The 24,757-nt window shown below is 48.5% G+C and overlaps 1 non-coding gene and 1 pseudogene across 1 annotated transcript; both read right to left on the bottom strand.

The window, feature by feature from the left end:
- Positions 1-308: 308 nt before the first annotated feature.
- On the bottom strand, positions 309-18,324 carry LOC138068893 (olfactory receptor 12D1-like; annotated as a pseudogene).
- TRNAG-UCC (transfer RNA glycine (anticodon UCC)) lies at positions 12,878-12,949 on the bottom strand. The gene has a single exon. It is a non-coding gene; the product is annotated as a tRNA-Gly (tRNA).
- Positions 18,325-24,757: the final 6,433 nt, after the last annotated feature.

A 24,757-nucleotide genomic window follows, 5' to 3' on the forward strand; every position in this document is an offset into this window, starting at 1 on the left:
GGATGCCTGAAGTGTAGGCTTCCCTTTTAGTCAATAGAGAGAAATAGGCAGTTCATCTGACCTACTCACACCTACCTTAGGTGAATCTGAACTGTCAAGCTGGATGCAATCTTTTTAAAAACTGTTGACTGCAAATGCAAGAGGTTTTGGCCAACTGGGTCAAGGTATCATCTTCAAAAATCATACCTGTAGCCAGGAGTTTATTCCCCATTCTCTGCATCTAGATCATTATGCTGACAATTCAAAGTACCCCTTTGCTCTGTCCTCAGTAAACCAAAAGCTTGTGCCAGCACATCTAGTCTCTGAGAGTGTTTTACACTTTCCTTTGATTTCAGTGTGAAACTGCAGTCCAGGTAAAGACTGAAGGTGGTGAATGTCTGTGTTAAGAACCACAGCACCTAACAGGAGAATCATTCAGCTGCCTAACCATAGCTATCAAGTCATCATTTAATACCTTAGATTATCCGGAACAACTGCATGGGGCTATCAGCTGTGACTCAGGACCTGCAAGAGACATACATGGCTGTATTGGCAGCTGGAGACCAGATGGGATACCGTAAGACATCTGAAATGACAGAAGAAACATCAAGCCCTTGAAAGTCTCTCCTAATTTAGATCTGTGCAATTAACTTCCAAATGCTTAAAACTACATGAGATAACCAGTAATTTTTCAGTCTCTTGCAACATAGTGTCCTCTTGTCCTTTTTCCCTGACGATATCAGAGGTGGAGTAACCGCGTTCTGAGTTTTGTCCTTATTTTAGTCATTTTCCTCCAGGGAAAAGTTTTCTCCCTAACTCTTTTTCAGGACAGATTTCACTTCCTGGTTCCTAAGAGTGTAGATTAGAGGGTTCAGAGCTGGGGTGGCAACACTATGCATGAGAGACACCTGCGTTTCCCTTTTGGAGGAGCTTCCTGAGAAGGGAGGTGTGTAATTGAAGAAAACTGGTATGTACAGCAGGGCCACGACACTGAAGTGGGAAGCACAGGTGGAGAAAGCCTTCCATCTTCCTCCTTTGGACTCAAATTTCAGGAAGAGGAAGACGATAACATAGAGGTAAGAGAGGGCTATGAGAGTGGAAGGGGCTAGAGCAATGGATGTGGTGTCAACATTGAGGAAGACCAAGTTGAGGCTGGTGCTACTGCAAGCCAAATTCAAAAGTGGTTTGATGTCACAGAAGAAGTGCTGGATGTGGCTGTGGCCACAGAAACTCAGCTGAGAAGTCATGACTGAGTGCATTGTGGCATGAAAAAAACCAGTCGCCCAGGTGGCCACAGCCAGCAACAGACATGTGGGTGAGCTCATGACCAGGGCGTAGCGCAAGGGGCTGCAAATGGCCATATAGCGGTCATAGGCCTGATGGCCAGGAGCACAGCTTCAGTACTGCCCAGGAAGTGGAAGAAGTGGAGCTGGGCCAAGCACCCACCAAAAGAGATGGGCTGATGCCCAAAGAGAAAGCCAGCGAGCGTCTTGGGAACAGTAACCGTAGAGTAGAAGATGTCCAGGCAGGAGAGGTTTCCCAGGAAGAAGTACATCGGTGCGTGGAGCCAGGACTCAAATATCACTGTGGTCACAATGGCACTGTTTCCCAGAAGACTGGTCAGGTAGAGCAACAGGAAGGCGATGAAGAAAAAGTGCTGCAACCCCTGGAGATCCGTGAGGCCCAAAAGGATGAATTCCCTCACCTCTGTCTGGTTCAGCATTACTGGAACAAGGACAAGCAAAGGCAAAATGTCAAGGTTGCACAGCTGCGAGGAAAAAAGGTATTAAAATATTCATTTGTTTCTGTGCTCTTTTAATATAGATGAATGTGTAAACATGTGCAAAACACAATGCATGAAATAAAACATAAAAGCTGAATAGAAACACAAGAAATGCACATGAACAAAAGCAGCTTAAATGTAGTCTTTTCTTACTTCCTCTTTGTAACAAGAACAAAGAGTAAAAATATGAGAAATATTAATATGAAATATGAAAATATTAAAAAATGAAATATGAAAATATTAAAGCAAAGTCTTTCTTCTATGCATACAGCAGAACGTGAAAGATATGAAACACTGCTTTTTCTTCCACTCCAGCCACGCTCGTATTTCAGTTCTGTCCATCTGCAACTTCCCACTACAACCTTCAGTCTCATCTACAATGCTTTAACTCACGTGAGTCACTCTTGATGCTCTCTTTCCTCTATTCTGCCTGCATTTCATTAAGTCAATTTCAACTTCTACATTTCTAGTAGCTACCATCTCTTCCTGATACTTTGTTTACCTTAAAACTCGCACAGTATGCAATTTTTTTAGCAATGATAGCCCCTGCAAGGTGCTTCGTGGTGTACACAGTCATCAATATTTCTTTTGTACATTGCTGCGATTTAAAAAAGAGTATTCTTTAGCAGATTGTCTCAAACAGAGCACATGCTCTCATTCTTTTTTCTGTTTCAGGTAAGTTTATTTATATGGAATAAGAATAAAAAGTTCTGAGATTATTCTCCTAGGGCAAGTGGACACATATTTCAGGCTTACATTGTAGACTGCTAATTCTGCAAGATGAGTCTTTTTCTCTGTTCATTCAATGCAGAGACGATAGAGTGAGGATCAATATCAATGAATATAGCTAATGAAAAAAGTTACTTCCAAAACATTTCTTGTAATGAAGTTAAAACATATATACACACATTCCATAGTCTTCATTGCTTCTCCCATTATAATATATATTTTTATTGAAAAGAAGTGGGGTTTTTTTAAGTCACAGAATCACAGAATCGTTTAGGTTGGAAGGGACCTCTGGAGATCATCTAGTCCAACCTCCCTGCTCAAGCAGGGTCCTCTAGAGCAGATTGCCCAGGATCACATCCAGCCGGCTTTTGAATATCTCCAGCGAAGGAGACTCCACTACCTCTCTGGGCAACCTGTGCCAATGCTCTGTCACCCTCACAGCGAAGAAGTTTTTTCTCAGGTTCAGATGGAACTTCCTGTGGTTCAGTTTCTGCCCGTTGCCTCTTGTCCTGTTGCTGGGCACCACGGAGAAGAGGCTGGCCTCATCCTCTTGACACTCCCCCTGCAGATACTTGTACACGTTGATGAGATCCCCTCTCAATCTTCTCTTCTCCAGGCTGAACAGGCCCAGCTCTCGCAGTCTTTCTTCAGAGGAGAGGTGCTCCAGCCCTCTAATCATCTTGGTAGCCCCCCGCTGGACTCTCTCCAGTAGGGCCATGTCTCTCTTGTACTGGGGAGCCCAGAACTGGACACAGTGCTCCAGGTGAGGCCTCCCCAGGGCTGAGGAGAGGGGCAGGATCACCTCCCTCCACCTGCTGGCAACACTCTGCCTCATGCAGCCCAGGATCCCATTGGCCTTCTTGGCCACAAGGGCACACTGCTGCCTCATGTTTAACTTGTTGTCCACCAGCACTCCCAGGTCCTTCTCGGCAGAGCTGCTTTCCAGCAGGTCAACCCCCAGCCTGTACTGCTGCATGGGGTTATTCCTCCCCAGGTGCAGGACCCTCCACTTGCCTTTGCTGAACTTCAGGAGGTTCCGCTCCGCCCACCTCTCCAGCCTGCCCAGGTCCCTCGGAATGGCAGCACAGTCTTCTGGTGTGTTAGCCTCTCCCCCCAGTTTTGGATCATCAGCAAACTTGCTGAGGGTGCACTCTGTCCCTTCCTCCAGGTCATCGATGAATATATTGAACAAGACTGGACCCAGGACTGACCCCTGGGGGACACCACTAGCCACAGGCCTCCAACTAGACTCTGCGCCACTGACCACAACCCTCTGAGCTCTGCCATCCAGCCAGTTCTCAAGCCACCTCACTGTCCACTCATCCAACCCACACTTGCTGAGCTTCCCTGTGAGGCTGCGATGGGAGACAGTGTCAAAAGCCTTGCTCAAGTCCAGGTAGACAACATCCACTGCTCTCCCCTCATCTACCCAGCCAGTCATTCCGTCATAGAAGGCTATCAGATTGGTCAAGCATGATTTCCCTTTGGTGAATCCGTGCTGACTTCTCCTGATCACCTTCTTGTCCTCCACATGCTTAGTGAGGACCTCCAGGAGGAGCTGTTCCATCCCCTTTCCAGGGACCGAGGTGAGGCTGACAGGCCTGTAGTTCCCTGGCTCCTCCTTCTTGCCCTTTGTGAAGACTGGCGTGACATTGGCTTTCTTCCAGTCCTCAGGCACCTCTCCTGTTCTCCACGACCTCTCCAAGATGGTGGAGAGTGGCCTAGCAATAACATCCACCAGCTCCATCGGCACTCGTGGGTGCATCCCGTCGGGGCCCATGGACTTGTGGATGTCAGGTTTGGACAAATGATCTCTAACCTGATCCTCCTCAACCAAGGGAGAGATCTCCTTTCTCCAGACTTTCTCTCCGGTCCCCAGGGTCTGGAATTCCTGAGGGCTGGCCTTAGCAGTAAAGACTGCAGCAAAGAAGGCATTCAGCAGCTCTGCCTTCTCTGTATCCTTTGTCACCAGGGCACCCGCCCCATTCAGCAGCGGGCCCACCTTGTCCCTAGTCTTCCTTTTGCTATTGATGTATTTGAAGAAGGCCTTCTTGTTGTCCTTGACATCCCTTGCCAGATTTAATTCCAACTGGGCCTTAGCCCTCCTCGTCGCATCCCTGCATACTCTGACAACGTCCCTGTATTCCTCCCAAGTGGCCTGTCCCCTTTGCCACATTCTGTACACTTCCTTCTTCTGTTGGAGCTCCTTGCTCGTCCATGCCGGTCTCCTGCCCGCTTTGCTGGACTTCCTACTCAGAGGGATGCACTGCTCTTGAGCCTGGAGGAGGTGACGCTTGAATATTAACCAGGTTTCTTGGACCCCTCTTCCTTCTAGGGCCCTGTCCCATGAGATTCCCCTAAGTAGGTCCCTCAAGAGGCCAAAGTCAGCTCTCCTCAAGTCCAGGGTTGCAATCCTACTCATTGCCCTGCTCCCTCCTCGTAGGATCCTCAACTCCACCATCTCATGGTCACTGCAGCCAAGGCTGCCCCCAACCTTCACCTCTCCAACTAGACCTTCTTTGTTCATTAGCACAAGGTCTAGCATTGCACCTCTCCTCGTCGGCGTCTCCACCACCTGAGTCAAGAAATTATCATCAATGGTTTGCAGGAACCTCTTTGACTGTTTGTGCCTAGCTGTGCTCTCTTCCCAGCAGATGTCAGGGTGGTTGAAGTCTCCCGGGAGAACCAGGGCCTCTGATCGTGAGGCTACTTCCAGCTGTCTGTAGAAGGCCTCATCGATGACTTCCTCCTGGTCAGGTGGCCTGTAGTAGACCCCCACAACAGTGTCACCCATGTTACCCTGCCCTTTAATCCTTACCCATAGGCTCTCAACTTGCTCTTCATCCACCCCGAGGCAGAGCTCCAGACATTCTGGTTGCTCCCTCACATAAAGAGCAACTCCACCACCTCGCCTTCCTGGCCTGTCTTTCCTAAAAAGCACATAGCCATCCATGACAGCATCCCAGTCATGTGAACTATCCCACCATGTCTCTGTCACTGCAATGAGATCCTGGCCCTGCGACCGCACACAGATCTCTAATTCTTCCTGCTGATTCCCCATGCCGCGTGCATTGGTATACAGGCATTTCAGAGAGCCAGTCAAGCACGCAGGCTTCTCAGAAGAGGTGCAAGAGGATCCTCCGTAGCCATGTCCCATGCTGTCTCCCCTGGTTGTATGCACCCGCTGGAGGCATCCTGACTTGAGCAGTGTTTTACTGACTCCCCTGCCACTATACCACTCCCCTTCCCCCATCTTGCCTAGTTTAAAGCCCTCCGTACCAGGCTGGCCAATCTGCTGGCAAAGACACGCGTGCCCCGCTTGGTAAGGTGGATCCCATCGCTCCCCATCAGCTGTTGATCTTCAAACAGGGTCCCATGGTCATAGAAACCAAAGCCCTGTTGCCAACACCAGCGGTGCAGCCAGCTGTTAACTTGGAAAACTTGTCTACTCCTACTCCTGTCCTTTCCCCTCACAGGCAAGATTGAGGAGAAAACAACCTGGGCTCCCAGACCCTTCACCACCAGAGGAACCGATGACAAAGTCATCGTCATTTACTTCCGGCCCAGTCACTCACTTTCTCATGCTTCTTTGGTTTATTCTTTTACTATAAAAACAATAAACACACACACAAAATAAAACTAATTTCCTAATAAAAAACTGAGCATGCAGCCAAAATGTAATTTAGGCATATGTGTGCCCACTATCAAAAACTGATCATATATATCTGAAAATACTTTTAACCCAATCTTTGAACAAGCTCTATTGGAAACATTATAGTTAATAATATTATGGAGTCATCAACCAATCATTGTTGCCTACATTTGAAGGGTTAGAGGTATAATTTTCTTTTAAATACAAATGCTTCCGTTTATTACACACTACTTGTCACCTTTAAGAACACAATTGATCCTCATTGAAATCCATGGGTGGAAAGACATCACTCCATTAAGGTATGTCCCCTCTGATTCTGTTTGTTTTTCCCAGTGAGCCACAGGTGATCTACTCACTTTCATTTTCTCCTTCTTCCAACCACATTTGTTCTTCCCTTTCCAATACTTCCCTTCTGTTTCACAGATGTTCACTAATTTTGTCTACAATTAACTGATTAATACATCTGGAAAAGTAGCAGCACGTCAGAGGAAAGTATCCCTCCCAAACATTTTTTTTTGAAAGACGGTTTCTTAAATACAAATGCAAAGAAAAGTCTTTTCATGCTGAAGCTTGCCTATTTTTCCAAATGTATCAATTACATGACAAAATAAATCGTCTTTCTGCCCAAATGTCACCTCACCTTCAATCATCATTTTTCTCATTGTAGTGGGGTCCTCCGATAGTGAGTAACTGAGATAGCCAGAAAGCAAAGCTGAGAACAAAGCTACTTAATTTGTGGAGTTAAAAGACTTGAGAATTTCTATCCTGCTATTTTCTTTCATACCTACCTGCCATTTTTCTAGTTGAGAGATTAATACTGTGACTGTGATGAAAAGCAGGACTGTAAATTCTCAGGGACTTTTAGCTATTCAGCTAAGATGCAAGGAGGAAGCTTTTTCAGACTCTACTGGAAATCTCTGATGACCTAGCTAGAGGGGGAAAAAAAAAGGCTGTTTATGATGTTAATAATGTACAAAATATCAACAACATCATGAGGAGGTAAATTTCCTATTTCTTTGGTCAGTCTCCTGGGATGAGATCTGTGATTCACTGGCAAGCTGCAGAACAAAGAAGTCAAGTATTCCCTAAATAGAATTCATAGGTGAGTTGCCTGAAAAACAGAAGACAAAAAATGAAGCAGCCCACAGGGACTAGATTATAAAAACAAAAACAAAACACAAATACCTCCATCTCAGTGCACATAATTTTGGCTGGAATTTCTACAGGTGATAAAGGTGTTAGTCTTGCAACCCCAGCTGCACTTGAATAGCATTGGGCTAAATTATTTCTTAAATCTCTTTAAAAATATAAGAATTTAGCAAACCAAGTCTGTGTTCCATTCATTCTGATCTATTAGGTGTTGCTGGGTTTTGGGTTTGGGGTTGCGGGGGGGTGTTGTATTCGACAGGTAAGGAGGAGTTTCTGGCCTTTCTAGTCAAGGAACATCACAAATTTGCTTTGTAATCTTCATTTTGTCTCCTATAGGAAAGTTTCCACAACCATTTACAGAAGTAGCATATTCAGTTACAATTAGAGTAGTTCAGATGTAGTGGTGTAAATCACACAGGAAATTTTGAATCATTTCTAAGAAGGTGGAGTCTTACATATCCTGCATAAAGTTCCAGGCAGATCAGCTCCAAATTAGTCTCAGGTTTGAAAACCCAGCACATTCAGCACAGTTTCATAAACACACAGAAAAATATAGGTTTGAAGAAACCTCTATAGAAGCTGATGCATCCCTCACTCAAGCAGGAACCATTTGATATATAGCTCACGGTCTTGTCCAATGAAGTTTTGAATAACTCCAAGGATATTCAAACAAACTCTCTTTGTAAACTCTTCCAATGTTTTGATTACTGTCAGGTAGAAAAAGATTTCCCTAGTGTCTAATTAGAATTTCACATGTTCCAACTCGTGCCTATCACCTTGCATATCTTAACACAATGCTTCTCTAAGAAACATCTGGTTTCATCTTTTCTGCACCCCCACAGTAAGTAGCTGAAGACAACAAAAAGATATCCCCTGATTCTTCTCTTCCTAGTGCTTCCACATTGTTAGATAGCCCATTTTATTACCTATGAACTCTTTAAGAATCTTAAAAAATTATTGAAATGTTTGAAATGCCGCAGATACAAAGAGGAGCCACATTGGAATAGCGTATTGGACTAGCTCCTTTGGTCATGGGCTCCAAGATATTCTTGACCCAGACAACAATGAGGGGAGGGAATTTTTAGGTAGAAGAGCATCTCTGGGCACCTGGAAAGATGTGTCAGGGCATCTTCATGCTAATTAGGCTAAGAACAGTACTAAAAAGCGACACTCAAAAGAAAAAGAATAACACACAAAACAAAGCAGAAAAGAGTCCTCATTATTGCCCATGAGGATACCTAAATAACCTCAAAGCAGCATGAATCAGACAACTGTTAAACAGTGCTGACAATCAGGTAAAAGTCCTTTTGTCAAAGCAGTTAGGGCATATATAAAGTCAACACAGACAGGAGTGTAATGTATGTTGCAACAGAACACAAGTTTATTCAAGCACAAAGTATTACCTTAGATTCAGAAGTAAAGGGGGAAAATAATTTGTAAGAGGGAATGGACTAAAGGCAAAATGTCATGTGGTATAGTTTATTCTGCCCTTAAATTTTCACAGAATCGCAGAATGGTTGAGGTTGGAAGGGACCTCTAGAGATCAGCTAGTCCAACCTCCCTGCTCAAGCAGGATCACCCAGAGCACGTTGCTCAGGACTCAATCCCAACAGCTTTTGAATATCTCCAGCGAAGGAGACTCCACCACCTCTCTGGGCAACCTGTGCCAATGCTCTGTCACCCTCACAGTGAAGAAGTTTTTTCTCAGGTTCAGATGGAACTTCCTGTGGTTCAGTTTCTGCCCGTTGCCTCTTGTCCTGTTGCTGGGCACCACGGAGAAGAGGCTGGCCTCATCCTCTTGACACTCCCCCTGCAGATACTTGTACACGTTGATGAGATCCCCTCTCAATCTTCTCTTCTCCAGGCTGAACAGGCCCAGCTCTCGCAGTCTTTCTTCAGAGGAGAGATGCTCCAGTCCCCTCATCATCTTGGTAGCCCCCCGCTGGACTCTCTCCAGTAGGGCCATGTCTCTCTTGTACTGGGGAGCCCAGAACTGGACACAGTGCTCCAGGTGAGGCCTCCCCAGGGCTGAGGAGAGGGGCAGGATCACCTCCCTCCACCTGCTGGCAACACTCTGCCTCATGCAGCCCAGGATCCCATTGGCCTTCTTGGCCACAAGGGCACACTGCTGCCTCATGTTTAACTTGTTGTCCACCAGCACTCCCAGGTCCTTCTCGGCAGAGCTGCTTTCCAGCAGGTCAGCCCGCAGCCTGTACTGCTGCATGGGGTTATTCCTCCCCAGGTGCAGGACCCTCCACTTGCCTTTGCTGAACTTCAGGAGGTTCCGCTCCGCCCACCTCTCCAGCCTGCCCAGGTCCCTCGGAATGGCAGCACAGCCTTCTGGTGTGTCTGCCACTCCTCCCAGTTTTGGATCATCAGCAAACTTGCTGCGGGTGCACTCTGTCCCTTCCTCCAGGTCATCGATGAATACATTGAACAAGACTGGACCCAGGACTGACCCCTGGGGGACACCACTAGCCACAGGCCTCCAACTTGACTCTGCGCCACTGACCACAGCCCTCTGAGCTCTGCCATCCAGCCAGTTCTCAAGCCACCTCACTGTCCACTCATCCAACCCACACTTGCTGAGCTTCCCTGTGAGGCTGCGATGGGAGACAGTGTCAAAAGCCTTGCTCAAGTCCAGGTAGACAACATCCACTGCTCTCCCCTCATCTACCCAGCCAGTCAGGCCATCAGAGAAGGCTATCACATTGGTCAAGCATGATTTCCCTTTGGTGAACCCGTGCTGACTCCTCCTGATCACCTTCTTGTCCTCCACATGCTTAGTGAGGACCTCCAGGAGGAGCTGTTCCATCCCCTTTCCAGGGACCGAGGTGAGGCTGACAGGCCTGTAGTTCCCTGGCCCCTCCTTCTTGCCCTTTGTGAAGACTGGCGTGACATTGGCTTTCTTCCAGTCCTCAGGCACCTCTCCTGTTCTCCACGACCTTTCCAAGATGACGGAGAGTGGTCTAGAAGTGGTGCCACCAAGTGGTTCCAGTAGTGCCCCGTGACAAGACAAGAGGCAATGAGCACAAACTGAAACATAGGGAATTCCATCTGAACAGAAGGAAAAGCTGTTTTGTTGTGAACGTGGTTGAACAGTGGAACGGGCTGTTCACAGAGGCTGTGCAGTCTCCATTCTTGGAAGCAGTCAAAACCTGACAGGACATGGTCCTGGGAAAGCTGCTCTGTCTGGCCCTGCTTTGAGCAGGGGGTTGGACTAGATGATCTCCAGAGGTCCCTTCCAACCTCAACGGTTCTGTGATACTGTGATTTTGTGACTTGCCTTTGCCTGCGTGGAACTGCACGCGGTTCCTGTTGGCCCCTTTCTCCTGCCTTTTGAGGTTCTCCTAATACCAGCCCTGCCCTCCGGTCTCTCGGCTGCCTTGCTCCAGTCTGGCCTCTTGTACAAATGTGCTGCAAGTACCCTCCGTCCCGCTGTCCAGGTCACCCCTTAAGACATTAAAGCCTGTTGGCACCCAAAGCGCTCCCCCAGGGACACCACTAGTAAGCAGCCACCAGTTGGCCTTTGTACTGCTGAGCACAAGCCTTTGAGCCCAACAGTCCAGCCCATTTGCCGCACAAGTCAGCGGCCAGGTCTCCTCTCCACAACTCACCAGACTAGCTCCAAGGATGCTATGAGGGACCATGCCAAAGGCCTTGCTGCACTCAGCGGTAAACAAACCCTGTTTTGCCCAAACAAGAGTGTTGCAGCAGTAAACGCTCTCCTTTTTGCCCTTGGTGTCCCTTGCCAGTCCCAACACAAGTCAAGCTTTGCCTTTCCCAAGACCATCGTGGCATGCCTGGGCAACGTGGCTTTATTCCTGCCGTTGCTTTCCATGTCTGCGGCCAAGCCTTCCTTGTTCATGAGGAGCGGAGCAGGTCCAGCCTTGGCCTTCTATGTCACATCTTGGGGATGCGCAAAGAAGTTTTCCCCAGCTCATTCGGCTGGTCGGAGCAGGAGATGGATAAACAGGGGCCATGGCTCAGGCAGGGACTCTGGACAGGCCTATGGTCTGGGATAGCGGTTGAGGGACTGCAGGTGTGTGCGTACATGTCAGTCAAGAGAGGAGGGAGTATCCACTATGGAACTCCAATCCTGACCTGATGAAAAAGATTGAGCCATTCGTGGTGGTGACGCCAGTGTGAGTGCCATTGCTGTTTCTACGGGTGCTTGTAAAAGCACTGCTCTCTGTCTGCATTCATACATGTGGCCAGGTCATGTGTGCGTATTCTCTGTGTGTGTGTGTGTGTGTGTGTGTGTGCACGCATGTACATTGTGCCCATTGTGAAACTGTGCTCAGCCTTGCCCCTGGCTGGACCTACAGATGGGAGTGGCAGCCAAGAGATTGGGGAGGAGAGGAGAAATCGCCCGGGTCTTGCAGTCCACCGGATTTGTCTTTCCTGAACAAGCACCAGCCTTCACCTCCTCCCCACCTGCAGAGCGGTGAAGGGCCCCACTCGCCATCAGGAAGCTGTGGATGTAGCTCCCTGAAGGGAAGGGAGAAACAGCTTTGTGCCCAGGACACCCACACTCTTGTGGGGGGACCTCTCTGTGGTCCACTGCCTTGGTGATCCACAGCAGTCTCTGCCCCTCGGGGGCACTTTTGGAGGCCTGGATGCTAAGAAAGCAAAGGAGAAGGTGGGAGGAGCACAGACAAGGGGCTGAGGAGTGGCACAGCCACCACCAGCCCTGGCCAGAGACCTGGAGCGCAGCACTGCGGGGAGTGCTGGTGCAAATGCCCAAAGTAAGAGGAAGCCCAAAGCTGCCCTGGAAGCTTAAGGATGTAGATCGATAATAACACCTAGGAAAATCATTGTGAGGAGTGCAGTCCCACATGGGTGATCACTTGCTGGCAAGCCTTTTCCAGTGGGGCGTGGAATCAGAATGCAGTACTCATGCAGCAGCACTAAAGCAGAGAAAGGCTGAGGCTCTGCGAGTTCAAGCCTTAGCCAGAGCAAGGACTTTTAAATTCCCTCGAAGCCTTTCCTTCTCAAGTGCAATTTGGATTCAGAATGTTTATGTTGGGGCAGATCCTGGTACAACGAGTGCACTCTGGAGAGTGTCTCAACAGAAGTCCCTGGGTGAGTGGCTTCCTGTGGGAACAAGGAGCGGGGCTGGGGTATTTCCACTCTTAGAGGCCTGGGAGTAGGCCGAGATGCTTGGGGTGGGGGACGTTGAGGAGTTGCCAGAGGCTGTGTGCGGGGAGGGGAAGGCAGGGCTGACGTGGGTGCTGGGAGAAGTAGGGCAGAGGTATGTGCCTGTGGGCACTTCTGTGCCTGAGATGAGCACAGCTGCCTGCCAAGCAGCTGGTCTGCGCTTGACTCCTGGCCATGGTAACCTCCACCCTCAGCAGCTCTGCCGCTTCAGTGCCTTCCATGTGCTTTTGCCAAGGCAGGCATTGCTGAAGGAGGAGGGGGCCTGTCTCTCCTGGGCTCTGTGGGGTGCCCCACCCTGCAGCCCCAGTCATGCAGCAAGGGGAGTGGCTCCCTGAGGGAACATGAACTTGTTGGGGAAAGCTGAGCTCTTTTCTGGCAGGAGGTGGAAGGGCCTCTGCAGGCACCTGGGAGAAGAAAAGAGCGCGTGCGTTGGCCGGGAATCGAACCCGGGTCAACTGCTTGGAAGGCAGCTATGCTCACCACTATACCACCAACGCATGCAGACCTATGCCTGCCTCCTGCTCTTCCCAGGCACTCTCTGACCCTCGCTGAGCTTTCAAGACTATCCCAGGAGTCTGAGAGGGGAGAAAGATGTATGATTTCCCTTTGGTGAACCCGTGCTGACTCCTCCTGATCACCTTCTTGTCCTCCACATGCTTAGTGAGGACCTCCAGGAGGAGCTGTTCCATCCCCTTTCCAGGGACCGAGGTGAGGCTGACAGGCCTGTAGTTCCCTGGCCCCTCCTTCTTGCCCTTTGTGAAGACTGGCGTGACATTGGCTTTCTTCCAGTCCTCAGGCACCTCTCCTGTTCTCCACGACCTCTCCAAGATGGTGGAGAGTGGCCTAGCAATAACATCCACCAGCTCCATCGGCACTCGTGGGTGCATCCCGTCGGGGCCCATGGACTTGTGGATGTCAGGTTTGGACAAATGATCTCTAACCTGATCCTCCTCAACCAAGGGAGAGATCTCCTTTCTCCAGACTTTCTCTCCGGTCCCCAGGGTCTGGAATTCCTGAGGGCTGGCCTTAGCAGTAAAGACTGCAGCAAAGAAGGCATTCAGCAGCTCTGCCTTCTCTGTATCCTTTGTCACCAGGGCACCCGCCCCATTCAGCAGCGGGCCCACCTTGTCCCTAGTCTTCCTTTTGCTATTGATGTATTTGAAGAAGGCCTTCTTGTTGTCCTTGACATCCCTTGCCAGATTTAATTCCAACTGGGCCTTAGCCCTCCTCGTCGCATCCCTGCATACTCTGACAACGTCCCTGTATTCCTCCCAAGTGGCCTGTCCCCTTTGCCACATTCTGTACACTTCCTTCTTCTGTTGGAGCTCCTTGCTCGTCCATGCCGGTCTCCTGCCCGCTTTGCTGGACTTCCTACTCAGAGGGATGCACTGCTCTTGAGCCTGGAGGAGGTGACGCTTGAATATTAACCGGCTCTCCTGGACACCTCTTCCTTCAAGGGCCTTACCCCATGAGATTCCCCTAAGTAGGTCCCTGAAGACGCCAAAGTTAGCTCTCCTCAAGCCCTGGGTTGTGATCCTACTTATTGCCCTGCTTCCTCCTCACAGGATCCTGAACTCCACCATCTCACGGTCGCTGCAGCCAAGGCTGCCCCCAGCCTTCACAGATCCAACCAGACCTCCTTTGTTTGTTAGCACAAGGTCAAGCAGCACACCTCTCCTTGTTGGCGTCTCCACCACCTGTGTCAAGAAGTTATCATCAGTGCTCTGCAGGACCCTCCTCGACTGTTTGTGCCTAGCTGTGCTCTCTTCCCAGCAGATGTCAGGGTGGTTGAAGTCCCCCATGGGGACTGTGATCGTGAGGCTACTTCCAGCTGTCTGTAGAAGGCCCCATGGACTACTACTTCCTGATCAGGTGGCCTGTAGTAAATCCCCACAACAGTGTCACCCTTGTTAGCCTGCCCTTTAATCCTTACCCATAAGCCATCCATGACAGCATTCCAGTCATGTGAGCTATCCCACCACGTCTCTGTAACTGCAATGAGATCCTGGCCCTGCAACTGCACGCAGATCTCTAACTCTTCCTGCTTATTCCCCATGCTGCGTGCATTGGTGTACAGGCATTTCAGAGAGCCAATCGAGCATGTAAGCTTCCCAGGAGAGGTGCAAGAGGATGCTCCATAGCCATGTCCCGCGTTGACCCCCCTGGCTGCATGCACCCGCTGGAGGCATCCTGACTTTAGCGGTGTTTTACTGACTCCCCTGCCACTATACCACTCCCCTTCCCCCATCTTGCCTAGTTTAAAGCCCTCCTTGCCAGGCTGGCCAATCTGTTGGCAAAGACACGCGTGCCCCGCTTGGTAAGGTGGATCCCCTCTCTCCCCATCAGCTGTCGATCTTCTAACAGGGTCCCATGGTCATAGAAACCAAAAACCCTGTTGCCTACACCAGCAGCGCAGCCAGTTGTTAACTTGGAAAACTCGTCTACTCCTCCTCCCGTCTTTCCCCCTCACAGGCAAGACTGAGGAGAAAACAACGTTGGCTCCCAGACCCTTGACCACCATTCCCAGAGCTCTGAAATCCCATTTGATGGTTTTTGATTTGCCTTTTGTGTCATTAGTGCCCACATGGAAGAGCAGCAGAGGGTAGCAGTCTGATGCATGGACAAGCCTTGGCAGGCTTTCCATGACATCTCTTATTCGAGCCCCTGGCAGGCAGCAAACCTCTCTAGACAAGAGGTCAGGTCAGCAGAGAGGTGCCTCTGTCCCCCTGCAGCAAGGTGTCACCCACAACAATCACTCGCCGCTTCTTCCGGGTGTTCCTGCATGGTACAGGGTCTGTCGGGACAGTTGCCTCCCTTGGAGCCATGCCCAGCTCCTCCTCAGCCTGGAGGGCGCTAAACTTGTTCTTCAAAGGCAAATCTCGAGGAGGAGCAAGAGCCTTTCTCCTTCTATGAGAGGTCACCAGCTTCCAGCCTTCTTCAACAGTGTTACGATGTACTGCTACCCACGGTACAGAGCCCTCTGGCAACTCTGCTGCAGTGGGGGGGCTGGGGACTCCTGGAGCTGCATGGTCTCTGAGAACACCCTGTCTATCTCTTGCTCATCTTCTTGGATGCTACGCAGCCCACTGACTTCCTCCCATAACTCCTTTATCTGGTAACACAACTCATCAAACACAGCATACCTCACACAGGAGAGCTGACTGTCAGCCCAGGCCCCTCACAGGGAGGCCCTAGGCACTCCCTGCAGCCTGACACCTGAAGAGCTGCATCTGCTGTCAGAGGGTCTGTCTGGGTTGAAGCTTCAGACACAGCTGATGCAGCAACTCCAACAGCCACTGGGGAACATGCCCTGCAGCATGCCATGACCATACCTAAGGAAACACACGCTACTACAAAAAATGAAGGTGCCTTCTGGCACCCTTCTGCACAAACTGCTGCTGTTCACTGCATGCTAGGCCTGGCTCTTATATAGGCCTCTGCCTAGCAGTGACTCACAAGGGTGCTTGACCCACCTTCATCAAGGGCCACCTGGATCAAAGGCCCCAACTCCTTCTCATCATGGGTAACCAAGAGAGCTCATTAGCAGCAGCCACACCTAGCTAGAGCTTCCCAGGAGAAGTTCAGGCCTCCTGCAGCTGTTCTTGCCTGGCTCTCCTTTCCTGCTAGCAGCAAGCACCGTCCAGTTCCTCAGGGGTCCCCAGAAGGCTTCCACAACTTCCAAAGAGGTCCACAAAAGGTTCAAGCAGAGCCCAGACATTGCTGCAGAAACTGCTGTGTCTGTTCCCTACCTCTGTTAGTTGTGCTCATTTTTTTCTCCTTGAGAATTTCTGTTAGAACAGGAGTCAAAGCATTAGCTAGGAACACCTTTCTGATATTAGCAATGTATAGAAGTCTAAGGTAAAAAGCTCTATCTAAATGTATGAGATTCAAGTGACCACCCTAATCTAAGGCAGTTGTTTCCAAGGCTAGAATGCAAACAGCAGAAACATTGAAAAATAAGAAGGGCTGAAAACCTTGAGGAAGAATTTTCTGTGAGCTATGAAACAGGAAGAGCTGCTTAGGTATCCTCTATAGTTTGTAGAACTGTGATTGCTGGGTGTGTTCTTATTAAGATTTAACATGGTTTAAAAAGTAAAGCAATAATATGGCCTCAAAAGTTTCACATTTCTCTACAGTGTCTTGCAGTGCAATGAGCAGTGGAAAACAGACAGCAGGAGCAGAGAGAGGAGTAAGAAGAAGGGAGGCATAGGATCACGGGTGGCCATCATGGCAAGGAAATGTGTCTCTTGAGAGTAGTTAGCAGGGCAAAGCAAGAAAAGGCTAGTAGGAACATCCCTGGGAAGGAACAGCTGGAGAAGAGTTTATCAGAAATAGGAAGAAATAGGCACCACATGACAACCAAAGCTGTGTGAGACTGAAAGAGCCTTCCCATGCCTTGGCTAATTTCAAGTACTCAGTACCTAACTTAAGAACATAAGAGAAATTTTATCTTAATGTAGCACATATCTACAAAACATCAAATTTACAAGATCAAGAAACATCTATCTCTTTATGTACTTTAACTGATGTCTAGAAAACTAATTAACACTTAGAGATACCTGCAATATAAATTCTGCATATATGCTAGTCACCCAGTTAACACCATCCTAACATACTCAGTGGAGAACAAAAAGATATTTCTATATTGTGACATTTTGGACTTCTTAGGATATGATGGATCGTCTTAGAAGTGTGTATTCCTCTCCTTTGACTATGGAGGGAGTGATTCTATAACAGGCTCAGCTGTCAATATTTAGGGGAAAAAGCATGTGTCAAGCGCAGACCTTTTGAGATACCTGAGCGCACCTTAGCTGGCCTCCAGTAATGTTCCAGAAGGGGATAGGTCTATAGGAGACCTATAAGACAGGCCAGTACCATATTTACTAGCTTTATGTGGATGTCTTGGATACTCTTGAGCATTTCAAACACCACTAGGTGTGTGAGCAACAATCAAAACACTAGATTATAAATGTCTGAAGTTAGCTATGGCAAATTCCTCTTTTACTTGCTAATGGTTTCCAAAGTTTTCACAAAATATTGTATTCAGTGTGGGTCTCAGACACTTTTCAAAATTTAGTTTTGGAAACACAAATTTATAACTTTCTGAAGAGCTATAGTTCAGGCAGAAGACATTTAACCTAAGCTTGTCCATTCAAATGTAGACGTTTTTGCTAGATGACATTGTCTGCTACCTTCATAGTGATAAAGAGAGAGATGGTTCCAGAAGGTGATTTACCCATTCTCACATAGCTGTCTAAAAAAAGTGCTTTGATGTATTTGGGATTTTGTTTCTCTCCATCAAGACAGACTTCATTAATAGTTCAAAAAAGGCATCTAGCTACAGGTATTTCCCTCATTCCATTACATTGCAATCGAGAATCACACTTTTCCCTATTTTAACTTTAACTTTCAACTTAATTATTCCTAATTTTACTGTTTCTACTCATGTAAGAAAAAAAAAAGAATAGTTGACTTTCATTATTTTAAATTGTTCGCTATCTGCTACAATACCAAGGGAGAAGTTTTGTCTTCTAAGTATACCTGGTAATGAATACAGAAAAGGGTTCCTATCTCAAAAAAAAAAAAAAAAGGAAGATAAAATGCAGTTCAGAAGAACAGACAAACCTCACTGTCTCTTCAGGATCCTGCATGAAACTCTCTTCACAGACCTGAAGTTTTGTCCACAACGGGAAAAACGGTATCTCGGTATCTGAAATCAGGAACAAAGGCAACTTATCAAAAACTGTCAATTGCTTCTCATGAAAATTGAAGTATGTCATTGTTTTCTAGACTTTTCTAGACCACTTCTGGCACCTATCCTATTTTAGATTACTTCTGAAGGATGACACAAACAACATCTAAAAGTGCTTATTCCTTTTCAGGCTCTAAGGGAAATGTAAATGAGTAGCTCAGCTGCTGATGTTTACCATATGGATGTTTGTAGATAACAACATAAAAGTTTTTATCATTCAGGAAAACATCTTTATTTGCTAAAAATAAATATAGATTTATTTAGAAAAACCTCCTCCATGGTCTGAATGAATCTTTTTGTAAAGAAACAAGTAGCTGCACAGTTTGGGTGTGAGAAGTGCTACGCACAGTAGTACAGTCAAGTTACCGAGTACATCAGTAAACCGAACGCACACAAATCCATAAGGACTGGACAGGATGTGGCAGAGGGTGCTGAGGGAAGTGACTGATGCCATTGTGAGACTGTTATTTGCCATCTTTGGCAGGCTGTGGCCATTGGGGAGGTTTCTGATGACAGGAAAAAAGCAAATATTGTGCCCATTTTCAAGAGGGCCAAGAAAGAAGATGAAAGCCAAGAATGACACAGTGGTCAGCCTCAACTTAGTCCATGGGAAGAATATGGAGCAAATCATTCTGTCCAGGGATGTGAAGGACAAGGAGGGATGTGTATCAGCACATTCTTGAATTTTTGAAAAGCTTCAAATGAGTTTTGAGCTATGGACAATACAATAGCACTTCTATTCTGAGCAATGGTTTTCCTTTGAATTATTTTCCCATTTCTTTTTTCTTTTTCAGTGAGGAAAGAAAATTTTCACATGCAACTGTAATAATTACATATGAGCTCTCAGAGTCTGTCACCACATGATGGACTACCACATATTAGATTTTTAGGTTATACTTTTATTATTGCAAAAATATTCTGAATAACTGTTTACTACAGTTGCCCTAATAATAGTGCTATTGCTACTCACAATAGTAATATCCCTAAAGTGTCCAGGCTGGCATTTCCTTTCCCTTTAATAGAAAGTTCATTGAGATATTGTTATTTTAGAAGTAATTGATTTCATATAATTTTATACACATGTTCAAATTTGAGACTAAATGATACATTAGAATTCAAAAGTATATATTTCTTAGTAGTTAATCCATATAATTTGGAGGGAAAAAGAAATCCCATTTCATAATATCTTTACAGTTATACACTAGACTATTCAAACTTGCTGAAGGAAGTTTAGTAGGTGATCTCTCTGAATTTTACTCTAAGCTGTATGTTTGACTGTGTATGTGCCTGTGAAAATCTTCATCTCACCGGAAGACAAGAAAACATCACCAAGAACTTGCGTTGTCATTTTATACTGAACACAAATTTTTCATGTCTCAGTGGAAGAACTCATCACACCTGACCTAAGCTCTCACATTTCAGACTATATTGGTTTATGCTGCATATTTCAAACACCATCTTATTCTCATCCTCATTTCTGAAGTAGGAATTCCATATATCTCATTCAAGTAATTAAACAAAAGCATTTAGAAAAAGAATGCATCAAATTAAGAAGCGGTGTACTACGTGAGGTATTTTCCAAGAAGTCAGCAAATGGAACTGGAGTTGAAAAGCCATCAGAACGGAAATAGCTCACTTGTATTTTTAAAAACAACAGACGCTATCAGACGCTATGGCCTGTTTAAATTTATAATTTCATTCCTGCCTTGCAGGTGGAGGCAGGACATATTATAGAAAACAAATGTGTTGGAAAAACATACCGAAAGGGGTTATGCTGTATAAGAATGCAGACTTGGAGCTTTGTTTTACTATAAGAAAACATAGGAAGGTCAACCAGTGCTGGTGATCAACGTGCAAGTTGGAGGGTCCCTTAACTGCAAACTATCAGGTACAACCTTTCTCACCTAATATTGCTCTCTGCAATGCATTTAGCTACTCCTTTCTGTGATAAGGAATATAGAGAAACAGGTTCTTCCAGGTAGTGATACCCATGAAGATACCTGAATAAAGTGAGGAAATACAATCTAGATTTCTGACTTACCTTCTCAGTCTACTCAGCTTTACACCAGCCACAGATGTAATTTAAACATTTACCTCAGCTATGGATACCTGCATTGCAAACATCTAAACATGGACAGGTAGATTGTAGAGGCCTACGGGAAGAAGGTTTCTTAAAACACGGAATCAATAAGCAATTGTTCAGGGACCTGAATAAAGAATGATGATAACTAAAAAAACATAAATTTAGCAAGTCATTAGTTTATATTTTAATAGTGATGAGACTGAATAGCCAAATATATGTTTTGTCCACACTTCAAATCGTCAAAAATACAAATGTACAATCAACAAATTTATTGTCCATTTTTAATGTTGTGTGTATATATATAAAAATACACACACACACACACACACACACACACACACACACACACACACATATACACGTGTATATGTATATATACACACACATGTTTGTATATGTGTGTGAAAACAAGGGGAAATTTTTTTTCTAAAAATAAAGCAAATATTTTAATTAAATTGCAGTTCTGTAAGAAATAAACCCACATTTTGCACAGATAAAATAAAATACATAAATTGCTGATGAAAATATTTTTCCAAAAAAAATCAGTTGACCTGAAATGCCAATTAGAAACGGCAACATCATAGCTTAATTAAAGAGGCTAAATAAGCAAACTATAGGCAAAACAAAGGGGCAAAACTTCATTTTTCTGCATTTAATGTGACTGTTTTTCTTATTTCCTTGTTTTTACCATAAGGACTGTTTATTGGTGTTTTATTATAGATAGGTGTTACTTACCCATCTATAGTTGATCATCCAGCCTACTGACTAACGGAACTGTTTGCAGAGCAGTTCACTATTATATCTTCATCCCTATAAACATTTTCTTCTTTATTTCTTCCATATTGGGTCATGCAGGCTGAGTTGGGAAAGCTGTGAGGAACACCTCTTTCGGATGGAAGCTGCCAAAGCACCATGGCTCAGAAATGAGACCGATTTCACCTCCTGCGGCACGTGCTTCAGCCCCAGCCGACTCAGTCTGGCCCTGGGCCTGGAGCTCTCTCCAGGTTTTTGGCATGTCTCTCTCTGGTCCGGGGGGACCCAAACTGGGCACTGCAGTTCCGGAGTTGCCCCAGCAGTGAGGAGGGAAGAGCGTGGCTCGCTTTGCTCAGCTTGCGTTGAACCGTTTGAGTTGGAAGGGGCCTCTGGAAGTGAGCTGGTCCCACCCCTTGCTCGAAGCAGGGGCGCCTAGGTCGGCTGGCTCACGGACGTGTCTAGGCAAGTTCTTGCCTCTCTCCAAGAACGGCAAGCCAACAACCCCGCTCTTCCAAAGCCTGGCCATCCCCATGCTGCAACAGAGTCTCAAGCTTAATCTATGTTCTATCTAGGGGGATGTCACCGTGTTACAACTTGTGTCCTTTGCTCCTTGTCCTATCGCTGTGACATCCTTCAGAAGGAGTCTGGCTCCTCCTTCTCTTTCTGCTCCCACGGGGCAACCGCAGAGAGCAATAAGATCTCCCCGAGCCTTCTCTTCCTAGGGCTGCATGCAACGAGGTCTCCCAGCCTCTCCTCCTATGTCCCATGCATCAGACCCCAATCACCCTGCTGACCCTGTCCGCCTCGCCGGCACTCGCTCCACAAGGGCAAGGTCTTCCCAGGCCGCGAGATTCAAGACTGGACGCCCTGTTGCGCACGCAGCCTCCCAAGCGCCAAGGAGAGGGGGAGGATCCCTGCCCTCGCCCTGCTGGCTGCACTCTTGCCAACCAGGACGTGGCTGTCCGTCCTCGCAGCCAGGGCGCGCTGCTGACCCAGGGCTGGCTTCTTGTCCTCCTGCACGCCCAACCGCCCTGCCCACCCCTCCCCCCTACCACCACCACCCCCACCACCACCACCCGAGATGCTTTGAAGCACGCTGCTCTCTCGCCAGTCAGCCTCCAGCCTGCCCGGTGTTATTGCAGGCCAGGGCAGGACGAGCCTTTGCCGTTGTTGAACTGCAGGCACCTCCTGTCAGCCCCTTTCTCCAGCCCGGGCAGTTTCCCCTGAACACCAGCCTGGGCCCCCAGTGCGTCAGCTGCCTGCCCCCTGACTGGCCTCTTGCAAAAGTGTGCTGAAAGCACCCTGTTGCACCGTTCACGTTGCTCAGGACACTGTCCAGTCAGGTTTTGAAGGTCTCCAGGGATGGAGACTCCGCAACCGCTGTGGGCAGCGTGTCCCAGTGCTTGGCCAGCCTCACCACTCACAAGTTTTCTCTTATGTTCGGATGAAATGTTCTGGGTCTCGGTTTGTGCCTGTTGCCCCTGGTCTGTTCACCGCATAACACTGAAAAGAATCTGGCGCCATCTTTGCTACAGCCTGCCACCGGTGTTCGTGCACCCTGACAAGATCCCCCGAGCCTTCTGCCGGCCCAACAGTCCCAGCTCTCCCAGCCTCTGCTCGCAGCACAGGCGCTCCAGCCCCTTCATCATCTTTGTGGCCCTTTGCTGGGCTTGCTGCAGAAGGGCCGCGTCTTTCTTGCCCTGGGGAGCCCAGAGCTGGACGCAGCCCTCCGGATGCGCTCTCGCCAGCGCCGTGCAGAGGGCAGTCATCAACGCCCTCGACCTGGGGGCTCTTTGGGATGCAGCTAAAGGATGACGCTGGCCGCCTGGCTGCGAAGGAACGTTGCTGGCTCATGTTCAACTCGCTCTCCCCCGCCGCCGCCCCCCGGACCCTTCGCTCCTTCTCTGCAAAGCTGCTTTCCAGGCGGTCGGCCCCGAACACGCACTGGTGCATGGGGTTATGAACGTTGAGGTCCCTGCGGGTGGCAGTACACCCTCGCGGTGTATCAGCCACCCCTCCCAGTTGCGTATGAGCTGCAAAGCTGCTGAGGGTGCACGGGGGTGCCTTCATTAATGAAGAGGTCATTAATGAAGAGGCTGGACAGCACAGCACCCAGAATCGAGCCCCTGGGGGACGCCAGTGGTGGCTGGCCTCCAGCCGGTCTTTGTGCGGCTGATCACAGCCCTCGTGATGAACAGCATCTGCTGCTCTCCCCTCACCCACCAACTCCGCCATCTCATCGTAGAAGGCCCGTGCACTCGTGCATGTCCAGTTTGTTTAAATATTCCCCAACCTGATCCTCCTCCACCGAGGGCAAGTCTGCCTCAGCCTGCACTGCCCCCTGGTTTCAGGGCGCGGGCATGCCTGACGTGCGGTCGTCCTGGCAAAGCCCAAGGCAAAGACGGCCTTCAGTGCCTTGGCCTTTTCTTTGTCCTTTGGCACCAGCTCCCCATTCCCAGTCAGCAGAGGGCCCACATTTTCTCTGCTCTGTCTTTTGCCGCTGAGGTACCCGTAGAAACACCTCTTGTTGCCCTTCACGTCCCTCGTCAGATTAAGCCCCAGGTGGCCTTTGGCCTTCCTAACCCCATCCCTGCCTGCTTGGACAGTGTCTCTGTATTCTTCCCAGGGCACATGTCCCTGCCTCCACCTCCCGTACGCTTCCTTGGAACGTCTGAGTTGGGCCAGGAGCTCCTTATGCCTCCACGCAGGCCTCCTGCCGCCTTAGCTTGTTGGGATGGACCATTCTGGAGCTTGGAGGAGGTGATCCCTGAAACTCAGCCATCCCTCCTGGACCCGCTCCTCTCTCCAGGATGGTGTGCCAGGGGATTCTCCCGAGCAGAGCCCGGAAGAGGCCACAGTCTGCTCTTCTGAAGTCCAGGGCTGTGCTCGTGGTTCGGGGCTTTTCTTCCTCCCGTCCGGAGCCCGAACTCCATCTGCTGATCACTGTGCCGGGGTTGCTCCCAGCCTTCCTGGTCCCGACCACTTAGATCTTCCTTGTGTGCAAGCATGAGGTCCAGCAGAGCGCCTGCCCTCGTCAGTGCCTCCCGTCACCTGTGTCAGGAACTTGTCGTCAAGGCCCTCCAGAAGCCTCCTGGGTTGCCCATCTTGGACAGGGAGCTTTCTGTGATGAAAGCCCACAGCACAGGCGTTTCTGCAAGGTGAATGCAGGATCTCCTCCTGACAGCGGAGGCAGTTAAAGCAGTCCATGGGTGGCCCCTACTTGCTTGGCCAGCCTCTGAGAGGAGAAGCAGAGCAGCCTGATGCTCCCCGGCGGAGGCATCGGAAGCAGCTGTGACGCCAAGCACAGCACTTCTCCCCACACCCGACCTCCAGTCCGCTTCCTTTGTCCCCCACTGCCCTGTGAGCGCAAGCGCTCCAGAAGGCAGCCCCCAGGAGTGACGGCGCTCCCTCCCTCTGCGCTCTGGAAGTGGAGCTGTGAGTCCAGATCTCAGTGGGAGCTCAAGCTTCTGCCTCACGGGCGGCTTTCTTTGGCGCCCTTGCGTTTTCACACCCCTTTTTTGACCACCCTCACAGTAAAGCAGTCGTCTGCTGTGTGTTCAAGCGGGATTTGCGGGATTTCAGCTTGTGCCTACTACTGCTTGGCCTCTCGTGGGGCACCAGTGAGAAGCAGCTGGCTCTTTCTTCTTTACTCCCCTGCCCCTGCCCCTGCCCCCTCCACCGCCTCAGGGATGGACACGTATCGATAAGGTCCTCCCG

Source organism: Struthio camelus, chromosome 12, assembly GCF_040807025.1.
Source record: "Struthio camelus isolate bStrCam1 chromosome 12, bStrCam1.hap1, whole genome shotgun sequence".
Lineage (NCBI taxonomy): Eukaryota > Metazoa > Chordata > Aves > Struthioniformes > Struthionidae > Struthio > Struthio camelus.